This window comes from Leptonychotes weddellii, chromosome 9, assembly GCF_054177405.1.
Source record: "Leptonychotes weddellii isolate Sample4059 chromosome 9, ASM5417740v2, whole genome shotgun sequence".
Classification (NCBI taxonomy): domain Eukaryota; kingdom Metazoa; phylum Chordata; class Mammalia; order Carnivora; family Phocidae; genus Leptonychotes; species Leptonychotes weddellii.
The window spans coordinates 25,677,740-25,691,729 of NC_138377.1; positions in this window are offsets into that span (position 1 = coordinate 25,677,740).

Genomic DNA, 13,990 nt, shown 5'->3' on the forward strand with positions numbered 1-13,990 from the left:
TGTAGTGTCTTTTTGTTCAGATCCCCTACATTCCTTATGCCATCAGGAAAGAATTAAATATCTCAATAAAAAATGATAATCAACATGTATTGAGAGCTTGCTATGTGCCAGACACTTGATACGTGTCCTGAAAAAGAGCCATATGAAGTAGGTTCCATCATTATTGCCATTTTTCAGATGAAGAAACTGAAACATTCAAGTTGCTAAGTAAACTTGACCAAGATAACCCAGCTGGTAAGTGGTGAACTTAGGCAAGTGGATTTGAAGGCCCACACCTCTAACCATATATACTACTTCTTTGCAAAATTAATGTAAAACTTAACATTCTCCAGAACTGTTCAAGATTCCAGTCTCCTTTAAACATGTCCACTCTAAACACCCTTGCTTTTGAGTGTTCTGGCAAAAAATATATGTCTTTTTGTGGGGTGGGATCAGTACATTTTAAAGTCCTATTTGGAAAATCTGGCCTCACTGCAGAGGGATCAGGCCATTTGCAAACTGACAGAATCTGCCTTACCATTGGCAAAAAAATAACTTGATCTGTTATGTAAAAACCAAAGTTAAGATAATAACTCTTACATGTCTTAGAATTATAAAAGGTAGATTCACAACAATTCTGTTTACTCAAAAGTCATACCACTGATAGACTTAAAATGACATTCCATTAGATTATAAAAAGCATGCGTATCCTACTTAAAAAAAAATTCTGTCTTTAATTCATTATTTTTTTCAGTTCAATCATTATAAAATGCAACTTAAGTGTTTAAGTTCTAGGTTAAAATTTCTCAAAGTGAAGACAGATCTGATCTGCCATTTTCAAGTGTGCCAGGTAGTTAGGAATTATGCTGGTTTCTGCATCTGGGCCTTAACACATAAATAATTATACATGCTGAGAGTCTATATATTTTTTAAATTTGTAATATGAATTTGTCTTCCCTCTCCTATTAAATTGTAAGCCTCATTCAGGGTAGGCTCCACATTTCCTGCTTCCTTTATCAAGCTGTGTATATTAAAATATGCTGTTGTCTTCCAGTCTGAGTTGCTGTGGTTTTGATACCTCAAAGGGGTTGGTGGGAGTTCTGGCTGATACTTCAAACTCATCGTAGTTCTTGGGTCTGAATACAGTTCTTGCTTTTTGATGTTCTCAAACCCCATCCCAGGCCAAGAACTAGCTTCTGAACCATTCCCTTGACAAATTAGTAAGAAAGGGATTTTTAAAACTTTAATTTTAGAAAAATGGATAACTTATTTTCAAATGCCAAGATGCTGTGCAAAGGAGTTACAAAGCAATCTATAGGACTCGCCTATGCTATTACTAGGCAGAAAGGAGTTAAAAATTTCAAGTCTTACACACATACCCATTCAGCCTTGTGCTGTTTTTCTGTAACTTGAATAGTGTATAGAATTGAACTCTGAAAGTCCTGGAGCTTTATTATTATTATTATTATTATTATTTTTTAATTCATTGCCTTGAGGAGCCCTGAGAAAGGAAGTGAGAGGGCACAGCTCTGAAGAACTGGCAATTTGGCATCTCCTCTCCCCCTTTCACCCCTCCTCCGCTATTTTAGCTATTTGACCTGATTAAACAACTTTGGGATGTTAGCCAGATTTCTGTATGCTAACGAGGCCCCTATTCATGATGTAGTGAGATTTCATCCACCGGGAAGCTCGGGAGCTTCCCGGCTGCTCAGTGGAAGCCTGGCTTCACAGAAGTCTCCCAATTTTGTCAGGGGTTCGCTAGTGAGGAGTTCACGCTGACTTGGAGCAGACACAGACTCCAGAAGCCTCGGGTCATACCGGATTATTCAGTAGCAAATTTTCCCACCTTGTATCTAAGTAGTGAAAAGTGACGCCAGAATCGCGTGTGCTACTCCCCTAAAGAGACTCTGGCAACACCTTCTGTCTAGTTACTCTTTCCTAGTAGCAGAAAGCGTTTCCAAAATTTCCTTAAACCTCGTCTGTCCCTAAGCCTAAAGGTCAGAGCGCCAGGTCCCACTTGGCTCCCCAGCCGGCCGGAATCTGATCGTTTCAGAAGTTTCTGCGGTGTGTGTAGATGAGAAGTGGTGGTAGTGGGGAACCGCGCCGAGTGACCACCGCGCATTACGTAACGAAAGCCCTGGCTGCAAGAGGGAGCGAGCCTGACATTGAGACATTCCAGGGGGAGGGGAGTTGCTGTCCTGGAGTCGCCAGGAACGGCGGCAGCAGTTCCAAGAACAGAGAGAGAGAGAGAGAGAGAGAGAGAGAGAGAGAGAGAGAAGGTGGCTGAGATAAAGAAAACACTACGGGAATGAGAATGTTAAAAAGCCTTAGGACCCAGAGCATTAGCAAACGGCTGGGCACGTGTAGTAATTTGTTAGACGAAACGGCAGCCTTCCAACTTTTGCACGGGAACAAGGGGATTTGCCCTTTGGGGGATTAAAAACGTAACAGCAAAGCCAAAAGCTAATGAATGGGGTTCGGTGGTTTGTTGGCAATACTTAAATATTTCTGTCCAGGAGCGCAAACTCTCTGCAATTATTCAGAAAGTAGGGGCTCAAACCAAACTAGAATACTCTCCCGTGCGTCTCCACTTTTCCAAATCCGAAAAGGAGCTGCTCGCGCGGTACTGCCCCTTTAAGACCTGCTTGCTCTCGGGCTCTACAAAAGGGAGTGACCTCTGGGCTTTGACAGCTCCCCTAATAACTACCACCGTGCAGGCCCCGCCCATCTGGCGACCAGCAGCGCCAATTGGCCAGCGGGCCGGTATCCCGTGCTCTGATTGGCTCGCCGCTTCCCCTGAGCGAACCTTTAGAACTCTGAGACAGACAATATTCTGTTACATTGTAGCAAAATGGCGACTGTCATTCACAACCCCCTGAAAGCGTAAGTAAGACTAAAAAATGTACATATTCCGCCTGGTTTCAATATGAAAAAAAAGGCGCCTTCCGCGTGCCGAGCGCTGCCAATGCACTGCGCTTGCAGGCGCCTGCAGCCGCGGCGGGGCTTCTCTTTTCTTTCAGCTCTTACTTCTTCATCTTCTTTTTTTTTCCCCCAACGCGCAGAAATGTCAAGAGATGCAATTAACAAGAAGAAAATTGTTACATTTGTGTTCTGCTTAATTGGAGGACGCACCGAGAGGGGTTTTCGGCAGGGGAACCAGGCGCTCGAGCGCTCTACAGGGGGGTCGTGGGCAGCTCGGGGACAGCACGGTCCCCCGAGTGCCCGGCCTCGCGGGGCGGCGAGCGCGGCGCGGGGGGCGGTGGAGCTGGGGGCGAGCGCCGGGCAGGGGCCGCCTGGGTGCACTTGGCTGAGCCCCGCGCCTCCTGAGTCCGCAGCCCCTGTCCGGCTGCTGGGTCCGCCGGGGCGAGCGGACCGTGGCAGCTCCGGAGTTTGCAGGGCGCTTTACGCCTTCCGATCGCTTGCGGGGAGTTTGTGCAAACCTTCCGGAGTTGGGAGGACCGCAGGGGGAGCAGTAGGTCCCGGGAGCCCTGCGGCCCAGGTGGTTGCCCGGGGCTTTCCTGCCGGGGCAGCCCCCCCGAGCATGACGGCGCTCCGGGCGGTCACCGGTGTGTCTGTGTGTGTTTGTGGGCGAACTGGCTGTAGTATATTAACGACTCGGGTTAACTTGGGGTTGATTTGGACGCAGGGAAGCTGCAGGTCTTATGAATGGTGTTCTCGCCTTCTCTGGGTGAAAAGCCGAGGCGGGCGGAGAGGCAGCTTGGGGCTCCCCGCCTGAGCGGGCAGCTTCTGCTCCCGGCCAGAGCGAGGGGCAGGTGCCTCTGGCCGCCGCCGGGAGACTTTGAGCGGACGCCCAGATCCCGGACGCAGGGGGGCGGGCTGGGCGAGGACATGCGGGGACCAGTCCCCGGGTCCGACAGCCAATTCTTGCCTGCCTTCCTTCCTCCTCCTTTTCATCCTGGCTTCCTTCCTTCCTTCCTTCCAGTCGGTGGAACTGTTAAGCCGCCAAGTCCGATCGTGATCGCGGAGCTTCGGAAAACTAGCGTCGCTCTACAAGGGGTGCTATTGGCAATGATGTTGGCAGAGGAGAGCTCCCCTCCCGATCGCCGCGCGACGTGGGTCGGGGTCCGCGCCTCTGGGACCAGGACTTCCCAGCTGGGCTGGAAGCCGAGGGCGAAGGGAGGGGGAGGTGCGGGTGGGGGGCGTTTCATGCAGAATTCTCCTGGGTGTGTGGCCGATGCCCGTGCAGGTTCTTTCAACTCAGCACACCGCGTTGGCACCCCGGGGTCCTCCTGGAGTTGAAAACCAGGTTCGCACCGGGGGCGGGGGAGGGGGGCGGCAGGGGGGCCGTTCCTAGCGCGAAGGAACGCGCGAGGGTAATCGGACGTGTTTGCACCAGTTTATCTCCCATCAGTAATAGGGAAAAAGGTAGTAATATCCCCGGTATCGGAGTTTTACATGTACATATATATTAAAGCTGCCGTTAAGAGGATCCTGGAAGCTGATGTTCATCACATAGCAGCTCCCGGCTTTAGTTCTCGCTCGCAGGCTCGGATACACTGCACTTGAACGCCACAGCGTTTCACCCAAGAAAGAAAATGTTTTATGGCAGAATAAATGGGCGTAACTTCGCCGCATCCTCGCTCCCAGTCGCTCGCGCAGCCACACCACCGCTGATGCTGAGTTTCTACTGAACCTACAGCTGATTTGCAGTTTCCCCATTTCCAGCCGAAATCACATAGGCGGGCCGCTGCCACCTGGTAAACTCAAGTTAGAGAAATCTATTTCATATGTGCGCCAGGTTTGTTTCCTACTGGGAAAGCGGTACCATCGTTACCCTGGAGCCCGCTCACGCGCGGGCAGGCGCAGTATCTCTACGCTCCAGGGTTTCCCAGCTCGCTCCAGTTTTTTGTTTGTTTGTTTTTTGAACTGCAGAAGGGTGCGTGTTTGGCGAGGGTGTCTGAGTGGGGTGGGGTTAGAGGTGGAGGAAGGGACAGAGCATAGGGCTGGTTTAGAGGAATTAGTTCTGAATTATTATACTTGTACTTTGTATAATTAGAGACAGTTGCAATGAGATGTTTTGTAATTCTGTGTCACCACACTCACACGCACACGCACGCACGCACACGCACGCGCTAGCATATACACAACACCCTTGCCTGCTTTTTCTAGATGGGAGTTGAGTGGTCATTTTTAATTAGCCCCTCCTTTTTGCATCCCAAACCCTTTCCCTGGAGGTAAGGGGGTGTAAACAATACCCACCCCCTCTCCCCAACTAGCCGAGCTCCTGCGCTCCGGACGGTTTTTAAACTCCTAATGCAGCAGCACACGCGTTGTTATTGGGAGACCTACACCATCTGCCTTTATTTTTGAAAACAACTTGTTTAATAAAACATCTTATACATTTCATTTGTTTTTTAAAAGTTGCTGATCGGGAAACAATACACACGTAAATAAATTATGCATGGGATAAATTAGAACAAAGCGCAGAGACACATCCAGCTAAAGGGTTGGATGGTGGTGTTGGGAGGAGGGGAGCAGGGAGAATGGTTTGGAGAGCTAGGTTTTTATCCTCTTGTGTCCCTCCTGACAATGAAACGGAGCTGAACGACATTAGCATTTTCTCTGTGTGCGCCCGAGTCAGTCTCTCCCTTTCCTAAAAAAAAAGCCAACAACACGGACGCCCCCTACAGAAACCAGTCACACAAAGGTTTCCTCTAGGATTGGGGAATAAAGTGGTGGTAGGTTAATATGCTGGGGAGAAACAAGCTCAGGTTTCATGAACACTTCCGTGGGGCTCTGCCTACCCTGAGTATGAACTATTTTTCATTATACTGGCTTTTCCATGTGGGACATTTAATAATTCAGTAGCTCGGGTGACTGGATGGTACAATTTGAATCTCATTGCTTTGGGGTCTTCCTTAGGGTCCCAAGCTCCTGGAACCACATCTCCTCTCTTAGCAGTTTGGCTTTCTTCCTGCCTGTCTTTGATCTCCCCTCAACTCCCTTTCTTATTCCTCCTCCTTGTACCCTTCACCCCCTTTCTCTCTGAAGCTGACAGCCTGGCTTCTCTCTGTTGGCGCCTTTAACATCTTATTACTGCCCAACAGGGTGTTAGAGGCAGAAACAGGAGCCGCCTGGACTGATCAGATCACAAAGAGGACACGGCGGGTGGCCCCACAACCAAGCAGTCACATCTGGACAAATAGAATTTAAAAGCATTGATAGACTTGTCTGATGTGTAAATGGGTATTACACATTATTTAACTTAGCAGCTACATTGTCTGAGCTTAGATGTGTGAGTAACCCTCATTTCTTACATGGACAAGCAAGAGAAGGGCTATGTAGTGAGGTAAAACCCATGCAGGTAACATAGATATGGGTTTGGTAAAGGTCTATGTAGAAGTAAGTCACATAACATATTCTGGTTGATTTCTGCATACCTAGGAAACATGATGCTTTTAATATAAATTCTAATCTTACTCAATATTCTAGTTCAAGTAAACCACCTTCCCCCAAATCTGCTATCAACACTTTAAACAACTTACTCTTTTATTAAGTTATCAAAACCCTGGTTTGTATGCACTTAACTGGGAATGTCTGCCACCTTCTGCCAGACTTGATTATGCACATATGTATCTATTATTATAACTGCCTGCTTAGAAAAGAATAACTTATTATTATTTAATTATTCTATATAAACCAACAGGGCTTTTCCTCAAGTAACTATTTGTTTAAAAAGAATGAGACTAGCACACTATTTTGTCATGCTTCTAACTGTGAACATACAAATACGTTACTGTATTGAAACTTTCTTTGGTAAGGAGTTTCCCTGGCTTGGAGGTATGTGTCTATATCTCTGTTTTGTTATTAAGGAACAATTCTGGGAGAAGTAAATACACACTTACTTAGCCAAGGTCAAACAGCAGGTCATGTTTGTAGATGGACTTCAAATCTTCATCTCTTTATACATCCTATGATCTGGATACACTGTATTATAATCTAAAGTGGTTTTGGTGCCTGTGAAAGTTGTGCAATTGTGGCCACTTACAAGCCAGACCTCACTCTTGCTGTGGCACTCAGTTTAGATATCAGAGAAGAAGGGGTGTGTGTGGGGGGGCCACATTCCTGGTTCTAATCTCCTCTTAGCTCTTTCGGTCGGGGAGTGGGGGAACGTGGGTAGGTACTAAGTGGGGAATATGGAGGTTGGGACTTTGTGAACTTGTAGCCTTTTATGGACATTATTTTAGCCCCTTATGAAAAAGGACCCTCAGATATTTTAAGCCAACAGATGCCTAAGAGCCACCTTCTCCATCTGCTTCTGGTTGCCACTCAAAAAAAAAAAAAAGCCCTGAATTCCCCAAACTTCATTAGCACACATTATTTTTCAGCAGGAAGAATGTCTGGTTTTGACGATACACCCATGAAGGATATTAATTTCTGCCAGAACCCAAGTAGAGGTATTGTCACAGGGTAAACCTCTGAAAATAGCCTGTCTTGCAGACCACCTGGGAGACATCCAGAGACGGCCAGGAGAATGGGAGCTGCCGAGATCCCTAAGGTGGGCTGGCATTCAGAGACCACTTAATTGGAGACTTCTCATCTTCCTCTGTGTTTATGCAATCATGCAGGTAGCTGGAATTTGGATACATCTGAGAAAGACCATAGTGTCTAAAGCGGCTTCAGAGCCATCTGCTCAGATCAATGCAAAAAATAAAATGCTTTGGTCAGCAGGCTTTGTTTTGCACCAGAAACAGAAAGGAAACTGAGGCTGACTTCTCTGTTTTCAAAGTGCAGCCTCCGCTGATTGTAGTGGCAGTGGGGGCTGGGTCATAAAAAGGCACAGAGTCCAGGTCTGTTTATTATCCCAGCCTCTGCAAAGTAACTTTTGTGGTTTTTGAGTGTTCTGAAAGTCAGTGGAAGACAGAAATGTAGCCAAATGTGGCAAGCCCCTGGCCAAAGAAATGCCCCAACCACTGAAATAGTTTTCGCCTCTACTTGGGTTCTGGCACCGTTTTTCCAGCAGGGGCCTATGTAAGCATGATCCTAGCTCGAAATAGTCTTTAAATATGTAGCTATTTAACAAAGAAAGATAAAGCGTGGTCTGGGGGTGGGGTGGGGTGAGGTGGGGTGGCGGGAAGGGAGTAGGTGAGTGGATAAAACCTCTGTGCGGTCCGGAACTTTGAAAAGATTATTGTTTAACAGGGAGAGAGCCTGATATTATGATCTATTGCAAGTTCCAAAGTTTTCTTTAGTTGTGTGAGTGACTAGGACGAGATGAGGTGTTGTGGTGTTTTTCTAATTTGTTTTTCTTATTGGTCCAGTTACTAGTGTTTCACAGTCTGTCAGACCATATGGATGAATGGAGCTTAGCATCGTAAAACTGTCACCCAAGGAAGGTTTTTGAAGCCTGTGATTTGCATCAGTTTTAAAAGCAGTGGTTAGAGGTGTTGGGTGGGGGTGGGTGGGAAAAGAGGAGCAGGCGGTGTTGGGAATTTCTAGGTTGTGTTTGTGAATAGTAGTGGTGTGGGGGATGGGAAGGGAAGAGAGAAGCCTTGAGAAGGTTAAGAGTGAGGGGCTATGTTTGGAAGCAGGGAGGGGAGGGGGTATTAGACTCAGAGTGCCTAATAATGGGGTTCAAATAGCCCACAGTGAGTCCTCCGCCACCCTGGTCTTGGATAGGAGTCTGGGAAACAATGATGACACATGTCTAATCCCCCTTTTGCCCCCTCTCCTCCCCCGCTGAATCCAGAGACTGTGGTCATCTCAGGTTGCTGTGAAATGAGCATGTTTTTGTCGTTATTCACTTTGAAAACCTGCTGTGTGTATGAATTGCCACAGGAAGCTCCACCAGAAGAGGTTTCGCATCTCCAACCTTCCACCTGCCATCATTGTGGCCCTATCTCGAACTGTGTCCCTCTTCCACGTTCATTTCTCACCACTTGCTAGTCTTGGTAGCTGGGATGACTTCAGAGTTATAGAGAGAAAAAGCTCTGAGAGAGAAATCCAGAGCCTTGAGCACCTCCTCCCAGTTGTGCCACCAACCCACTACTGAATCTTGGACACGGAGCTTCTCTGAGCTGCAAATCCCTTGTCTTTAAGATGAGGGTGATGCACTTCGATTGCCCAAATTCCTTTCCGGTCAAAAGCTTGGTGGCTCTTACTATGGTCGATTAGGATGGGGTGGGGGGAGCTGTTAGGGGCCAAAGTTCAAATTCTTTCTTATTTTTAAAGTGTTTCTAAAGGGGATTTGTTAAGACTGGGGGACTCTTTGTTAGTTTCATCTGCTCGGGTCCAGTCCTGCCCCATCATGCTACCAGTTGGGGTTCTAACCGGGATGGCACTCCTTTCCCTTCTCAGGGCCTAAGGCTGAGGACCAGGTGGTGGGCCATTTAGAACATGGGCTTTCCTCCTGATTCTCCTTTGTGAACACTTTTCTTCTCATTAGCACCCCAACCAGAGGATAGAGAGAAGAAAGAGAAGTGGGAAGACTATCTGGCCTATTTTGCTGTTTATTAGCACTCTGATAAAGTTTTCTTTGTGGAAAAGACTGGAATTACTGAGAACACCTGTCTCCCTCCCCCTCTTCTTTTCTTTAAATGTGTGGAGGGAGGGGGGAAGCAAGCAAAAGATTTTTCTCCTTTGGATTTCATTTATCCAAAATCTCCCTGGACCTACCCCCCTCCTTCCCTATAGCACCCATCCCATTAACATGGAAATAAAAGTGCTTACTTCACTTCCATTTGGGCAGCTGCAGATACCTGTTTAGTGAGCTGAAGCAGGTGGACCTGTACTGATGTCTCACTGTGCTTCCTCTAGTGGACCCTGTGTAACACTGCTGAGGGAATAGAGGTGACTAGCAGCCATACAGAGGTGGGCTGTATCCTGGTAGGTATTAGCAGTTATCTAAACTGGAATTCACTGCCTCTCCTCCTTCTCCTCTAGTGACATGCCTCCAGAATATCCCAGATTCCTCTGGGGGTGTTATTATCAGGCTTTCCTTTGGTTGAAAACTCCCTTGGTAATTTTCTACAAGCCTAAAAGAGGAAGAGGGGGTTGCAAAATCCATCAGAGAATTCATAGAAGCCCAAATTGTGATTCTCAGGCAAAATAAAAGAGAAATCAAAATGGTTACCCTGACCTGCAGCAGACAGAGTCAGCCCCTTAATTTTTTTCTCATTGTGGCAAAATATACATAACGTGTATATTTAACATTTGTAACATGTAAATGGGCCATTGTAGTCATTCTAAAGTGTACAATTCAGTGGCATTAAGTACATTCATAATGTTGTGCAACCACTGATAGAATCCCTCTCCAGAATTTTTCTATCAGCCCAAGCAGAAACTCTGTACCTGTTAAACAATAACTCCCCACCTCCCCCACCCCCCAGTCCCTAGTAACAGCCATTCTACTTTCTGTCTTTATGAATTGCCTCTTCTAAGCACCACATGTAAGTGGAATCACAATATTTGTCCTTCTGTGATGGTTTATTTCACTTACCATCATGTCCTCAAGGTTCATCTATGTTGTAGCTTGTGCCACAATTTCCTTCCTTTTTTAAAAGATTTATTTATTTATTTTAGAGAGAGCGATAGAGAGCACATGCGAGTGTGAAAGGGGGGAGGGGCAGAGGGAGAGGGAGAGAGAAACTTAAGCAGACTCTGCACTTAGCAGGGAGCCTGAAGTGGGGCTCCATCTCACAACCCTGAGATCAGGACCTGAGCTGAAACTGAGATGCTTAACCAACTATGCCACCCAGGTGCCCCAAGAATTTCCTTCCTTTTAACGGCTGAATAGTGTTCCATTGTACGTACATACCACATTTTGTTAATCTACTCACCTGATGAGGGACACTTGGCTTACTTCCATCTCTTAGCTATTGTGAGTAATGCTGTTATGAAGATGGGTGTATAGGTAGCTGAGGGCCTGCTTTCAATTCTCTTGGGTATATGCCTAGAGCCCTTCATTTTTAGACTCTTTAAAATTCAGGGACTACATTTCTAAGTAGTAGAGGCAACCCCCACCTTATAAACTTAGGGGAAAATACTAATAGTATCATAAAATGCAACCTCCTTCTCCCCTCTCCCCTATAGGAATACCATTATTTGTTGAGGGGTAAATCCTTTGAGAACCCAAAGACTCTCTTTTTTAATCCCCAGCCAGGCAGATTGCCTTCCCCTTGGCTCCACCCCCTCTGGAGGGCATGTGGGGTGTCAGGGTTTGGGTTTGGGGAGGCTCCAGGAGCTGTAGCGGTAGTTACCTGGTGAGTCTTGGAGTGAAGGTTTTGTTTGTTTCCTGGGCAGGGTGGAAGTTTCATTTGGCAACAGGGGGCGAGGGAGCATGAGGAGGATGGGACAGCTTTAAAAGGCAAGAGTTAGTAAATCAGATCTATCGGCTTCCTCAGTGAGAAGAGCTTGGGAGGTCTCCTTTCTCCTCCCTTCCCCCCACACCCAGCCCTGCTTGGCCCCCAAGGTGTCTGAATGAAATAATGGATGTGAAAACATTTCCAAAGGTGTAAAGTGTACATGGGAGGTGTTACTAGGAGAACGGCACAGTTTCAGGTAGCTGACTGAGGCCTTCTCAGAGTCAACCAACCATACCTCATATGTTAAACATTGTTTTAATACATTAAAACTCAAATAAATGAAATGAGTATGGCCTTACACATCAAGCCTAATCATTGTTTCTCAGGAAATGGAAAGCCTCACTCATCCAGCTGTGTGTAAATAGCCTTAAGATCTCATTGGGATTTTCCCCATTGTCTGGGTTTGAAATAGGTGAGAATATGAGCTCAGGGGAAGCCCTCGTTTCATTTCCCATTGTCAGCTCTGAACTGAGTCAGCCGCAAAATCAGAGGAAACAGAAGCTCGGAGGGCAGAAGGGAGAGCTTTCCTGGAACTTGGGCTTCAGTCATCTGGCAGTCCCTGACTCCTATCAAGACGACTTTAAGGAAGAGAGGAAGAGAGAAGCGGTGGAGGTGGGGCTGGAGCTTCAGTCTGCTGGTCAACGAGGAGGGTGTGCTATTGACACAGGAGATCAGCTGCCTGAATTGATTCTTTATATAAAAGTAGCCTATGGAGCGCATTGTGGCGGGGGTCAAAATTCTAGAGAGTTCCATCTTGATCGCCAGCCTTCACATTCAAGCTTGCTGCAACACCACAACATTCTTTTACTTTGTAAAAGCAAATTGAGTAAAAAATGTCATCTGGGCCCCCATTATCCTCAACTAACAACTCTTTACATGTCTTTGTTTGCTGCCAGTTGGTCTCAGGGAGAACTGTCTCATCCTCTTTGGGGCTTTCTTCATCCTGTCCTGGCCAACACCGATGGCCAGCCTGCCCCTCAGAACTCAGAACTCAGAACTCAGCAGCAGAGTAGCCTCCCTCCCTGCATCTAGGACCTTCCCCTCCAAGGAAGGCCTCCAGGCTGTCTGTTTCTCCTTCCAGACCCTGGTTCTTTGGCAGGGCAAAGTAAGTGCTTGTAAGCCAGGAGGCTGACTGCTCCGCTAGGCTTCTCCTAGGGAAACCACTGTGGGTTGGGGGGTGGGGAGGGGAAATGAAATGTGGTGCTGGGGATGGGGGAGGGCAGGGTGGATGGGGTAGTGGGAGTGGAGAGAATATATTCTCTCCTGCTAATTATTTTCCCTGAGGACTTAGCCAATGCAGAACCATCTATTATCGTGGGAGAGCTCTATGGTGGTTCTGCCTGTGATGAATGCTAAGTGGAAACAAGCAAGAAAAATTAACAGGCGGCTGCTTCTGTCCACCTAATTAAAATGCATATCCAAATGCATAATTCCTTATGTTTCCCCATGCACACACTCCCCTTCCAATCCCAATTCTATGGAGGAGAAAAAACACTTTCCCCCAATCATTTCTCTTGATTATATTTCCATCAAGGAAGAGCTGGAGGGTTCCCCTAGAATAGAGAAGGGCTGTTCTTGTAACACTTTGAAAATCGCTTGTTTTTTACTTAGATTGAGCCCGAAAATTCTGAACTGTTTTTTGTTTAAAATGAAAAACAAAAACTTTATCGGACTGCAGAAAAAAAGGGGGAAGGGAGGATATAGAGAAAGAAAGGGGAGGAGAAAAGAGAGAAAGCAAGCAAGAAAAAAAAGTTCCCACCATTTTTGCTGACGTTTTTGTTTTGTGCTAAAAGTCTGTTTTGTCTGTTTGTTTGTTTTTTGGTGCTAAAAGTCAGCGATGAGAATTTTTAAGGTCTTTCCTATCTGCCCTCTCTCTGTTCCTTTCCCTGACTTCGCACTACCTCCCTCAGCCGCCCTAGACAAATGTGTCACCCAGGGTTTTGTAGAGAGACCGGAGAAGATGCAGCTATCTGTGCAGATCAGGTAGAGAGAGAGAGAGAGAAAAAAAAAGCGAAAGTCTCTGCATTTGGGGCAAGATCAGAGATACGTGACATCGCAGTTCCGAGTATGTTTTGAATCAAACAAACAGTACCTCTTCATCTATTATCGTCTTCCCTCTTTGTTCGCTGATCGTTTTCTCCCCATCGGAGCACAACTTTATTCAGTGGCCATAAAATATTTAATAGACACGAAACTTGTAAGTCGCTGGGTTCAATTTGACGTCACTGCTGTTTCTGCAGCAGCCCCCCTCCCCGGCCGGTAACGCGCCCACCCAGCCCCTTGACTGCCCTCCACAGCAGCCCCAGCTGTTGATTTATCAGGGCCGGCTGGCTCAGCAGTGCTGGAGATTGCTTTTAATTAACTCTCTTCATTTTTCCCAATCTTCAGGGAGCAGCAGCCCTTTAATGATTTTAATATTTTATCGGGATTTATACCGCCTTATTTGTTGTCTGACTTCCGCATTTGTTCTTCCTGAACCGCTTCTAGAGCGATGTAATTTCTTTGCCCCTTCCCACAGCCCCCAAGACCTTCCTGGAGAAGAGATGGACGGGTTCTAAGAAGGCCCTGTCTACCCAAGTTTTCTTGGCCTCTGTGATGGTTTGGGTGAGAGCCTTTGTCTTCAGAATCCCAGGCTCATCTGACTCAGCTGCAGGAATTTCTGAGCTTTCCATAAAAAAAAAAAAAAA